The 13,918-nt window shown below is 41.5% G+C and overlaps 1 protein-coding gene across 1 annotated transcript in view; it reads left to right on the top strand.

The window, feature by feature from the left end:
• The first annotated feature begins 6,171 nt into the window (after positions 1-6,171).
• Positions 6,172-13,918, top strand: part of dchs1b (dachsous cadherin-related 1b) — an 86,273-nt gene continuing 78,526 nt past the window's right edge. Inside the window, exon 1 of the mRNA XM_030792552.1 lies at positions 6,172-6,275. The gene's annotated coding sequence lies outside the window, so the exon portion shown is untranslated. The remainder of the gene's footprint in view (positions 6,276-13,918) is intronic.

The following is a 13,918-nucleotide window of genomic DNA, read 5'->3' as shown; positions in this document are numbered from 1 at the left end:
CCAGAGCACTCCTATCATAACAATACCCTAACCCACACTTTCAACGATACTTTCCAAAGTATATGCCTGCAGCTCCAATTCAACATGATATGTAATTACCACCGCTGTACAGTACGTGGAAAAGCAATGGTGTGAAGCAACAGAGTACAAATACTCTTGTGACTGTGCTTGACCTATTTCTTTTAAAGGATTCATACTTGTTGAAGTTGTGTGGAATTACGATAAATTTTTATGAAGATGAATTGGGTTGGTTTTAGGGAAACTGCTCTACCTCTCTACATATTTTAACATTTGCTAAAGCTCCTTACAGCTGGGTATTTTGTGCATTGATTCCCTAGTCCAAAACCTCTCAGAAATTCTCTACACACGTTGCATGTGAGCCAATATGAATGTCATTACTGTCAGAACAAGAATAATCAGAAGTTTTACCAGGCCTAAGTCGAGAATCGTAGCCTACCCTTCAGTCTCTGTAGTTCTGCCTAATCTGTTTTGACAATGTTAACTCTCCCCTCATGTTTCAACACAAACGTTCAACAGTGAGGAAAGTTACTGTCAGTCTTGGTTACCCATCATATGTGAAGATGTAACAATCACGATGTTACAACGGTTACAACTGCAATTAGAAAAATTAGCCTCCTGATAGTGTTACACTGACACATGCTCATTTTCATCCAATGAAACATTTGTTCTCATAGTAGATCAGCTTAAAGGTTAATGGCAAGAAGCTATTTAACTATTTTAACGGGATAGATTGAGGAAACATAAACAGATGAAGAGCTACATTTTCAGCATTGCCTCTACATAAAAAAGTTGGAGAAAGTAACCTGAAAATGGTTCTATTTGAGTTCACTTGTAATATTCTTTAACTCAAATAAAGTCTTAGATGTACACAGACTTCCTCTCATCATGTTTTTGAGAAGTAATGGTACTTAAATAGGATTTTTTAGTACTCTCTGTCTGCTCCACGTTGAAGAAGGATACACAAAAGGTACAACAGTTGACCGCCATTGCTTTCTTACCTCAAAACAACTCTGTCAGTAGGAGTTTGATATCATGAGTGGGATTTCAAGATTCTCATGATTAGCTTTAAACAATGGAAGTGAGTGTAGCCAAGATTTAAACCAGCCAAATCTTGGACACTTATATTAATATTGTCTCCTGCTAAGGATGCTAATTTTCAGTTTCCTGAAACTCTGCTATCACAGGCCAGGGAATGCAGCAACTCCCCCATCAGCAGAGTTTGTTTTAAGGTGAGAACATGATGGTGGTAAAAAAGGGGGAGAAAAAAAGGCAAATCTTGCTTTCAACTACTTATCTTTCATTTCTGCAACAGGAGAGGAAGGCACAGAAAACGATCTTGTCCTCAGGAGAGTCAATGGAGATGGTATTGATGGTGGAGTGTACTGACAATGGGATAGATGGCTTTTTCTCTCTTGGTTGAGTTCAATCAGTAAGTTATGGCAGCAGATATGACAAGAGCCTAAGCTGAACTGTAGCTTTGACTCTACTAAGTGAATACCATGACAACGGTTTCTTATTCTTATGGCTATGGCCTGTTGTTATTCAGTGTTATCCAAACCCCTCATAGTATGTATAATCCTCTGTCTATAAGGAATGTCTTATAAAATTACTTCCATTTGGCTGTTATTTCAGCTGTCCTCATTAAGCGATGGGTCACAGGCTCTGGAAATGGTCTTGTCCACTAGCTACACTCTCCCAAAGGGAGACTCTCAGTCTGGTTTTAAAAAACTTTCTCTCCCTCTCTCTCTCTCTCTCTCTCTCTCGTTCTCTTCCTCCCCCTCTTTACCCAGTCTCCTCTGTGTCCTCTCTGCCCAAATTACACATCCCGACCCCCCAAAAACTGCATCATCGTTCCCCTTTTCATATACACAAGAGAGAGAACAGGGACAAAAAGAACTCTTCCTTTAGTGGGTGAGTTTGGGTAGCCTTTGCATATTTTGTGTGGGGGTGCTTTTGAAATGCACTGAAAATATTAAAATTTGGAAAATCTATAAAATATGATGACTGTTTTGACTCTCTTGTTTCCCCCGATACATAACATGGAAAACTGTCAACGGAGCTTAGCAATTTCTCGTTTTCATTATTATTATTTTGAACATGAAACTTTTGTTGGAGAAATGCAGTGAAGTATGTATCACTGACGTTTTGGCAAATGCACCAGGTGAAATATATTAATGCCTTCCTGTTTTCCTTCCTTACTTTGCAGATTGTGCCTTGGCTAAAATGCATCTTTTGACATTTTGATGACATTAACTTATGGGTTTTGATGCGACCCAACTTCCAGGGCCTGACTGTAAGAATTTGCTTGTGAACTTTCTGTTAAAATGGGAATACTGATGGAATTAACATGACTTGCACAAACCCGCAAGAAAAAAAAAAAAAAAATCACCACATTTATCCACTTGTACTTCATGGAAATTAGACGATTAAACACAAGGAAAGATTAATGTAAGGGCTTTTCTTTAAGATGTGTAGACTCACATTTTGACATAAGTTCGGTGAGTGGTGTGTGTGTGCGGGAGGGGTGGGGGTTTGCCGTGGATTTGACAAATCACTATGACAGAGTAACAGTCAGAGATCCAAAAACTGCACTTCTCAAACAAGCAGAGCATCCTCCAACGTTGTGGCGTTAGCGCAGACGGACGTCATTTTTCCCTGCTGATCCGGAGCGGCCTCACATCATTCCCTGTTTTCCCGGCGAGCGACGTAGCCAAGGCTTCAACTTTCTTCCTGTTCTTTTGTAGGAATTGCATTTTTTTTCCTTCCCAGACTCGCAATCCCATAAATAGGTGGCAAAGTTATCTCCGTTTAAAAAAACAAAAAAACATCTTAGAGTCTTAGAGGTCAAAACTTTACAAAGGAAACGGGAAGCAAACTCAGAGACCTGACTCAGAGAGACCCTTACACCTCTGAAAGTAAACATTCCAAAAAGATACGCACCAGTTATGATGCATGTACACTCTACTGATATCATGCTAATATAGGGGCTACATGTCAGTGTCTGAGCTTCGTTTGACTGAAAAACTCTTTGAACGAATGCAATTCGAAATGAGACACAGTAAGCGAAGGGTGAACGAATAACACGCAAGTACAGCTGTCCGCGGTTTGGAACCCACAAAAGGTCCGAGTTCACCTAGAGCTGTTTTTAGAAATGGCTTCCAAAAAAAAAAAAGTCCATCTCAGTGCCATATTGTCATTATACTTGTCAAACCAACCTTAATCTGATGGACACACATCCCTCTACACTAAGTTTATCATATTAAAAAATCAACCGCAGAGCGATTAATCCCCACAGTCATTGTCTGCAGTACGAGTTTGATTATTTTTCTAAAATGGAGAGTTGGAAGAAGGGTCTGCCAAAGGGATGGGATGGAAAGAAACGCTCTTTTCCCTCTCAGACACACAGACAGTGACCTCATCCCTTCTTTACTCAGAAGGGAAATGAAAATCAGATAATAGAGATGGACACCTGGACGAAGACAACGCCGTGAGAGAGTGGTGATGGGATCGGAGTGTTTCTGGCCTGTCACATGATTCTGTTATTTTGTTAGAATGCCTGGTTTAGTCAGCGTTTTATTCTGCTCTGTTCTGTTCTTGTACAGATAGGTCATGTCCGTGGCCAAGTACGACTTTTCTCCCTTACACATCCCTCAAACGCATGCGTAGATGTGAACACACATTCACTCACACACACACACACACACACACACACACACACACACTTGCTCTCACCCATTCACTTTCACAGAGATCTCTCTTTCTCTCTCTCTCTGTCTCTTTCTCTCTCTCTATGCCCTGTCCCTTGTTACCTACACACAGTGAGTCAGTGTATGACTAGCATATGAATCCCTTGGGGGGGGGGGGGGGTCATTTTTGTTGTATCTCTTGATATATTGTTTTGCTGCCCCATACTACAGACGGATTAAAGAGAATGTATTTAAAGCCTCTGCATATAAACTGTTGCTTTTAGAATCTATGTGTCACACTCTTCTGTGTAAACTGTGTTATAGAGTCACAGACTCTGAATGGCACCGTTTTCTCTTTTAAAAGTGTGTCAGTGTGTTTCCTCATCATTCTGGTTTTATTCTTCTCAGAAGAGGAAAACTCCTAACAGGAGATATCATTGACGGTGACAGACTATTTAAGGAGGGAATAGAGGTAAAAGATAAAAAGAAATATGATTAAATATGTATGTGCCTGCCAGAGTACCTAACCAAGCAGGAGGACTGTTGTGGAGTTTTTCTATCTCTGAAATTATTACTGCTGTGTTGCATCTGCAAACTGTAATACTCCCCCCCCCCCTCTCTGTGTGAGCTCTTGTATGTTAACAATCAGTGAAACAATTGGCTAAGCGTGTGATGCATAATTTTTACACTTTTCATTTATGAATCAGTGCCGCCCAAGACGGTGGAAAAACTTGGCGACGTTGAGCGCATGCTTGTGAAAGCCAATCCAGACAGAAACCTCCATTAACCGCAAACGAGGCAAAACCCAATGGCCTCGGAGTCACTCCGTCTGAAGTGAGAACTGCCAATCAGTTTAGTTTCAGTGATTAGGATATTTCGAGCATGATGTGTGCTTAATGGCAAGCCAAGGGGCAGGAAACTTTACCTAAGCTAACTAGGGGTTCACTACATGAATGAAGGAATAACTAGGTAATACGATGAACAGATAAGATCAGGCTGGATAACCCTGTAATGCATAGGATCCAAATGCGTCCCAGTTCTCCTCTTTAAGTAGTTATACTGGGAATAAATCTCTCAAGGACTGTGGGGAAATATCTCCCCGGTCGCACAAGTTAGTGTCACAACGTTACCATCTGCTCTCACTTAAAAATGTGTTTCCAGAACTCTGTGGCAATAGTCTTTCACAACAACGACGCGCTGTCCACAATACATCCATCCGTAAATGTAAACTGTGTTTGAAGACTTCAGTTCTCACTCTTTTTGAAGGACATCTGCATTTATTTTATATAGTTCGGAGTCCACATTCCTCTAAATTGAATTCTCATTTCTGGAAACAAAGCAGATATCGATTTGAATACAAAAAAAAAAAAAAGCCCATTTATACAAGAGCGTTTTCATGATGGGCAACAGTGGTATTTTCGGTACCTGGCCAGAATCTTTAGTTTGTGCACCAGCTGTGAACAGATCTCCCCACTTTGCGCTCCAGTGAAGCAAGTGGTGGGCTGACCTAAAATCAAGGTTTGATTAATGGCTCTCTCTATCTTGCTGATGTATGCGGCGCTGGGGCAATGCTGTACCATGGATGTGCATCAACAACTCACCCAATTTCTCCTGTGACTGGTGTGAATCAGGAGAGATGCCATCAGTACTCCCAGACAGTCTTCCTTTAGCTCGTTTTTGCAATGACTTCAGCTTTATGCCGAATTGCTTTTTCCAGTTGAAAAAAACAGTAATTACACTGTTATATATACATATACTTATTGTAATTACAGGTCTATAACGACTATAACAATTTCTGATATTTTTTTTATAGCTACATACTTGAAATTTGAAATTGTCGTTAGAACGACGAATGAAAACACAATTTTAAATAGTTGTTATTTAGAAGCTCATTTACCCAAAGTCAGAACGATTCTTTGTCTGGAAAATCACTTCTCTGTAGCGGAGCTTGGTGGCACCAAAGCCTGAGAGAACAACCCCAGTTCTTTCCCCCGCTCCCTCTTTCTCGTCTGTTCCCCCTCTTTTGTGCCGCTCCCCACGTGTCGAATATATTAGCAACCCAAATCAGAGGAGGACGGGCCTTATCGTGGTGTCGGGTTTCAGTTGGCGAGGTGCGGTGTGTTAACTGAAACGTGCAGTCAATGCAGAATTGGATGCTGGAAGGGACACGGTACGGAGGTAACCGTTACCATTACGAGAAAGGTAAATAGCGGAGCGGATCAAAAACCGGGTAAAGCAACCTTCTGGTTTGAGCTGAGGGACAAGGACTCACCGAACTACGTAAGCGACTTCACCTGACAGCTTGGCTGAAATAGAGAGAAGGAGTATCATTTGCCAGTGAGATCAACGAGTACGAGCTGTCGATAAAAGGGAAAATTAAATCTCTTTTTTTTCAGGAGTATGGATTTTGTGTGGGTTTGTTAAAATCGTTCCTTTTTGGTTACTGAGCGTTTTTCCCCCTGGATTCTTTGCGGCTGGGAGAGAACTGGAGATACATCTGCATACAAATAGGATTTGAGGGAACAACGGTTGCGCGCAGACAGAGCAGTGGAGCTGGATCAGATGAATGTAAGTGCCAGTACCGTTATATGGTTTGGGATGAACATGTACCTCTTACTTGGTGCCAGTACGAGACACGATTAACATTAAACGTGCCTTCTTTCTGTTCGTTTTGAATACTGTGATGTCTTTGCCCTCATTTACACATTTTGCCAAGGAAAAAAGGGAGCCGGACCCGTAGAGCGATTTCATTCATATCGTCGCATCTCTTTGGTTAGCTTGTGTAGTCGGTTAGGATGTGGAAGGCTAGATATCTAGTTGGCCAACGAAAAGACTTGCCCAAATTCAAAACGCGGTATATGAGCAGTTGACTGAACGTTATCCTGGCAAGAATACTATAGCAATTCAGCAATGCCGTTTCAAATACATGGCATTTAAAGAAAAAAAAAAAGACAGTCATCAATACTAATAGAATAACTAATAGGAGGTGGACTTGCTGAAGCCAGTTAACTGAACACGTACACACAGAAAAAAGCTCATATATCAACATGTGATTAATTTGGAATAAAAAAGTGACTATCACACTGGTTATTCATTTTAGGTTATTCATTTTTAGGTATGTGCGCGCGTGTGAGTGTTTGTGTTCATGTATGTGTCTGTGTGTTTGTATGTGTACATGTGCAGGTGTTTAACCAAACTTAAAAAGTCTCACTTTGCATGTCATTTTCTTGCCTGTTATGCACGTATAACTAAGACTTTTACAGTCTGAACTTGTCAAGTTTAAATTTCATTATTTTGGTCTTACTGAATACATTGTCTGCATGTACATAGATCCTATCAAGTGTCTACTGTTGCGAAAGGGGAAGGGATTTGGCATTGAGTGTCACGTTATCTGAAGTGCCACAATTTGGCCATTCCCACCACGTCCACGGACGGCAGGAGACGGGTTTTTGTTTCAGCGGCGAGGCATGCACTCGCCTGAAAACCGACCCTCACTTTAACAAGAAACATATGTTGGACTTCTTACCGCATTAACTTTTTTTTTTTCCTTTCTCTGTCTTCCAAACGGCGACCGTGGCTACTGAATGAGAATGATACACCCTCAAAAAACTTTTAGTTGCACGCACTTCTTTACACAATAGCCCGGCTATTTTTAAAACACTAGCTATCCCGTCAAACACTGTATGCCCACTGAACGTTGTGAATCAGCCTCAGAAGATGCATAGACTCGTTGGCTTTCCTTTGCCGGTTTGTGACTTTACGGCTCTGCAGAGGCATATACCAGAATTCTAAGATGTGTCAGGACAGATGGAATTAGTCCTTCACCTTGTGTTATAGGCCTTGTGAAAGTAGGCAGGGCATTTCAGGGCTTTCTGATTCTCTTAGCTCTGAATCATTTTTATCTCTGGCTGTATATATATAAATTACTGTGGCATCTAGTTAATAAGTGGTAAGACAGGTCATGGCTGCCTGGTTTTCATGAGGATGTTCCAGCATCACACAGGCCAGCGAGGACTTCCTTTCCTACGGCAGAGCATCTCTGTGCCCTAAAGCACATGTGCGCTCGCAGCGTGATTTCCAGATCATTGGGCCATAAAATAAATTTTAAAAAAGAATGAAAAAAAAAGAAAAGAAAAAAGGACCCGTCAAAGAGGTGGTCCGCTCATGCTGCCATTCATCCTGAGTTGGATGGTGATCAGAGTGCTGCAGGAGTGGTTGAATGTTTTGGTTTTTTGTTGTTTTTTTTTGATGTCTCTGGGATTCTTCTGAGTAAGAGTTCGGGAGGGCAGAGCTTTCGAACGACGCTACGCCACCCACGTCGTCTGACACACGTCTCTCTCAACCGCTTGTTTGACGGTTGAGATTTCAGTGTGAATTTTGACCGCCCCGTCCCACGTTTTACTGGTTTTTATTAAGTTTTCTTTGGACAAATTGTGAACGACATACGAAGCATTCAGGGGGCCTTTGTTTCCTGAGAGGGGCTATGCATTGCACCCGGAGTCATCTGAGTCCTGCTTGAGAATTCGACTGATCCATTTTGGGAAAGTGCCCAATCTGGGAATAGATATGATGTGAACTCTGTAAGCTGATTGCCCAACTCTTCTCTCTGATTGGTTATTGCTACAGACCTTAAAATCTGTATTACGGTTTGGTATTTGATTGTTTCTGGGCTCTCATGGTGCATTTGCTGTCGTCAGTCATGGAAAATTGACCGAAAATGAAAATGAGTGCAGAGTTTGTTTTCATGGCTAAGAAGATGAATGCTAAGTACTGATGTCGGAAAGTAACACACACACACACGTGCTCAAACACACAACCACCCACACAAACACTCACCCACACACACGCAACAACCCCCCCCTTCCAACACACACACACACACACACACACACACCATTGAATGGATAACAGATGACATTACTGGGAATGAAGAGAAAACAAATTACAAATGTGTGTCTGATGTGTTCTCTGAGGTAGCTGAGGGGAAATGTTTACATAGGAGTTTAACTCAAAACCATCCCTCGTTTGCTGCAGGCATCAGTAAAAAAAAAAATTCTTTTCTTTTTTTTTTTTTTGCTATTCAATTTCTTTTTGTGTTTTTTTTTTTTCTGTTGATCAGTAATTCTTTAATACCATAAAAAAAAAACACCCCTCAAACTCAACACTGTTGTACCGCAACAAATTGCGCTTTGTTTCGGGAAAGCATTCCATTTTAATTAGTTTATAAATCTCTCTCTATTGTTAGAATATGCGGTCAACTCATTGGCACTCTGGCCAGGACATAGCCATTATGTCTAAGTACTACAGATTACTCGTGTTTTCTTGGAAATCCACTTATTTTTCCATCCATGGAGGGTTATTGTTATTTATTAACTGCCTCCAGAATAAATAGATAGCTGATGGAATGACAGTTCCTGACTTTTTTTTTTCTATCTCAGATTCAGTTTCTCTTACACTACGTACATGTGTGTTAATCTACTTTCTATGGCATTTAGCTGAGGTAAAGCAGATCAAGGACATTGTACCGTAAAAAACTGGTCCTTTAACCACAGTGAAATGTCTCTGTCTGGTTCCTTTGCTCAGAGCAGAACAGTTGGCTTGTGTTACTTGAGCTGAGTTCCAAAGGCTTCCTTTACCTGGTATGTCCAATACAGCCTGCGAGCGTCTCTGGAAGAGCTTTGGCTGAAGTGAGTCAAGCAGTGCGTGCCAGAGTGCCGGAGATCAGGGCCTCTGTGTTTCTCATCAGGGCCTGAGGGCTTGAGGTGTGCCCGTACTTACATCTGACACAGCCAACCTCAGAGGAGCACTCAGCTCCCCAGAGACCCAGCTCTTTCTACCTTAGCTTGCTGAGCTTATAGAGCAGTCACTGTCAAAAACCCCTGACTTTCTAGTCAGCGAGTCCACTCTCAGCGAGTCTGTCTCACAACACTGCAGTGGCACCAGGGCAGTGGTTTTTTTTTTTTTTTTTCCCAACGCCTCACGCCCTTCAAATGGGCTGGAAACAGGTTGGCTTTCAGATAAGGGTCGAAGTTGGTGAAGCCCACGTGAAGTTTCACTGAGGCATGCTTCCTGACTATGCCCAGTGACTCAGTAGCCAAAGCTGAGGCTAGAGCGAGGCTTGCATGAGAGGATGTTGGTGATTGGTTACGTCAGGGAAACATAAGAAAAGGCACAGACTTCCACTTATGCCCCAAAAACAAACAAGTAATCGGAGGAGGAGGTGATTCAGCATTTGCTTTGTTTTCCAGACGGAACAACCACTTGAGAAGTGCCCGACTTGTGGTTTTTATCAAAGCTCTCGCGAGTCGTCAGTAGCTCAGAGGCATTGGTGAGTGATCGATGGTTTGGGCTTCCACTCTTGGCATTCACTGCATTGTAAAACTCTTGCTTTCTCCAGGACTCTCCTCGGCCATGTGAATAGCACCAGACTGAATGTAACCTGGGTGACAGGAATGGGGGTGGGGTTGGGGGCGGCGACTGGTGGGGGGGGGGGGGGGGGGGGGGGAGGAACGGAGAGGGAGTGTGTTAAAATCTGATATGTTGCCATTGCTGTGTTCGACAGCTGTCATCCCCAATAACCGGCGAGTCACAGCATATTAATAATTCAGCGTTATTAGTCTCTTCCAGTGTCTCGCCTAGCCCCATTTGAATTAAATTCCTCAAGAGTGGAAGCTTCACACCACAGATGGTAGTTCTTCATGGAATTAACTCTGGCTTGAATCACAACATGGAAGCCACAGCTTTTTAAAATTTACCCCCAGAATTTTGACTGTGCAGACGCCAGTACCCACTCTCTGACAGGAAGATGGTGTTATATCCTGACAAAACAGGGAAAAACTTCATGTTCCACAATGAGATTACATCATTCAATTTGTCCATGGCAAAGAAATCAAAGAAATTGAGAGGAGAAGAGAATAATGTCGGTCAGAGTTAATTTCACTTGTGAAACAGTAATATGACTTTCAGTGTGTACTCATACTGCCTGAGGAAGTAACAAAGTAATTTGGGTTTCTTTAAGAAGTATGTTTTGGAATCTTGAAAGCTCTGTTTTAGGTTTTAACATTATGTTGTGTTGTTGGCTGCCCATCTTTTCAATTAAGGCTGAAAAAAGCTAGTTTTTAAACGATATGCAAAAGATGTGCTTTAGGATTAGCAGCACCACCTGGATTTTTCTTTACCATCTTTCTTTTTTTTTTTTTTCTTTTTTGGGATACTGGACACTGGATTCCAAATTGTGTTATGCCATTCTTGTCCTCCTTAGTCTGCATTTCCATTGATATTACAATGTCATAAAGTCCCCTTACTGAAGATGTTTTCAGTCGAATTGAGCGTGACCATGAAGACACATCAGCTGTGCTTATTTTGGGCGCACTGTTCTCAAGCCATTGAGCTTTTCAGGAAGTTGTCTGTTTCTTATGTCATAGCAGTAAAGAACAATGGATGGTGCTGCCTGTGTTCTTCCTCCAGTAGAGTCATTGTACCTCATTTCATTGTGTTGATTCTCTGCCACTGTTCTGTCTTGTTACACTCTCACAGATTGCAGCAGGTCCAGGCCATGTTGGAAATTACGGTGCCAAAGTCCTGTCGAATTAAAAAAAAATAAAAAAAGAAATGCAAAAAACAGGCAAATATGGAGTGTTTATGGATGAGTTAATGAGAAATTATTTCCTGTACTTGACTTTGCCACATTTAAACTCCAAGTACTTCCACTGCAGGTATGACATTTTTGCTGAAAGGTATAAAAATGGAAAATTAGCTGACCATAAAAGGGAGGATGGGGGGAGGGAGGGGGTAATGAAAGGTAAACTAAGGATATGGTTACTTGTGAAATTCAGTGAGCAGATGCCATGTTGGTTTCACAGAGTATTCAGACTTACTGTTTTATGGGTAGAGCTCAGAATCCATTGCCTGGCATATGATATTTGTCACCTGGAGTTTTTTTTTTTTTTCTTTTTTTCGGTTTTGGCGCCTCCATCTGAGAATTGTTTTCTCTGGATTGGTCCTTGTGGCTTGAGTGGAAATGGAATGCCTACAGGTTTTTTTTCCTTTTCTTTTCTTTTCTTTCTCTTTCTTTTTTTTTTTTTTTTGCTTGACATTTCACGGCGATTAAGACTGCATGTTTTTTTGAAATTACGATGCTTTTTTAGGAAACCTCATATCCCATTAAACCTGCCTCTTGGAGAGGCTGTAAAAGTGAACAAGCAGGAGGTGTAGCAGGATATGTTTGGAATACTGTGTTCCACGGTTCCTCTCAATTACATCATTCCCAATACTGGCCACTCAGTCAATATTGGCCATTCATTCTTTTACCTGACCATGGCAAAGGTTTTGTGTGCAAAACCTCTCTTTGCCCCTGTAAGTGCGTTTGTTGAGGTTTTTATACCCAGCTTGAGTAATGCACTGGCAAGGATAAATCTCCACTGAACTTAAAACAGTGGCCTTCTCTAGCAATAAAAATAATTTAAAAAAAAAGTCACTGCTGAGCTGGGGTCTAGTTGCACCCTCTGTTGTAGTTTGATCTTGCTTGATCTTTCAAGGAGCTGTTTTCTTAAAGTGCACTGAGAATTTTTTTTTTTTTTTTACATGCTGCAAAAAATTAGCAGTTGCATTCCGGAGCATTGTTTTTGAAATGATTTCGATAAAGAGAAGACAGAGCGTGAGGGAAACCAGACCTCTGTTTCTGTGACTGTGAGTGACATTTTAAAAAATACTCTGTTAAGAGCAGTGCTCTACAACCTGACATCTTACTAAACGTGCCGCGTGGTAAAAACTCAAGGGTTTCCACCATCATAAAGAATAACTGATTTCTCCAGTGTTTTGAGATCTCCATTGGTTTAATACAGAGAGAGCCATAAGATACGTAATTCGAGTGTATTACACAAATTTCTTTGTCCTAACTGTGGTTATTGTCCAAAAACAGAGCTTTACGCATGCTAAAGAAGCTAAACAAGCCCCGCCAGTCCCCAGTAAGTGACTTTTCTGAACATTAATATTGATTTTGCAGTTTCCATAAGAATATTCTTTTTTTTTTTTCTAGTATGTTTTCAGTACAATACCCAGTCTGTCCCCACTCATGGTCTGTAGCATTCCAATCGGTGGAATGGGGCTTCTATAAAGAACCCAAGCCATGCCTATAAAAACTGTCACTTGGTAAGACCTGTCTGACACCTTCACCCTACTGTTACCCGACTGTAATTCCCTCGATGACAGCTGGATGGCTGAATCCAGAGAGTTACACAAAGGCCATATAAACCCTAGCAGAAAAAAAAAAACCCAATGAGTAGGAGTACATTCCCTGCTCTTTTGGCTTACACATGCATAAACAACTGTCCGTTTCTCTGTGGCTACCTCATTGCGATGATGCATGAGCACTTGTCTAAATGAAGGATCTTCCAGAACTCTCCTTGTTTCGCTCTCATCCTCGTTAAATGCAAAAAAAAAAAAAAGAAAGGAAAAAAAGGAAAAAGAAAAGAAAACACTGAAAGCTTATAAGCATTAGCTTAGCCATGCCATTTGGTGTTCAGCCAGTTTTTTAGAGGAACTGCTACTTCGCGGCAACATTTTTAGCCCAAATGGAAACAAAAGACACACAGCACAAGGTGTATAGGCCTGTGTTAGCTTAGACGTAGCAGAAATGCTACAGTTCCTGATGGTGTGGGAAGGAGTGCTGATAGTTGGATGTTATGCACCACTGTTGAGATGATGAAGTGAACAGAGAATAAGCGCTCCATCAGGTTTTCTGGCCGTGTTTATATTGTGTGATGGATAGTCAGTTGATTCAAGCCTCTCCTCCCACACGCCACTATATATTTTAATAACCCGTTAAATAAAAGAATGATGAACATTGTTGAGGCAGGAGATGCTTTGTAAGGACATGCTGACATAGGTGTCTTGTGAATTCGGATGCTGTTTAACTTGGCTTGTTGTGGTCTATTCGTGCCCGACTCAAGCCTGTTACATTCATTACAAAAAGGACGCTTCCGTACTCTTGACACAGACCTTCAGGGAGGGGGAGAGGGCTGCACCCTCTGTTCTGTCCTTAGTCTTGAGAGATCTGCTCTAAATTCACTCTTTCTCTCAAAAAAAAAAAGAAACAGCAAACTTTAAAACACAGCCTTGTGGTGGCAATGAAGTAAATCTCTCTCTCTCTCTCTCTCTCTCTCTCTCTGGAAAGCTCTTCCGGAAAACTCTCAGTGCATTTCTGTGCTGGT

Source organism: Chanos chanos, chromosome 15 (genome assembly GCF_902362185.1).
Source record: "Chanos chanos chromosome 15, fChaCha1.1, whole genome shotgun sequence".
Classification (NCBI taxonomy): domain Eukaryota; kingdom Metazoa; phylum Chordata; class Actinopteri; order Gonorynchiformes; family Chanidae; genus Chanos; species Chanos chanos.
This window is presented reverse-complemented; position numbering and strand designations above follow the sequence as displayed.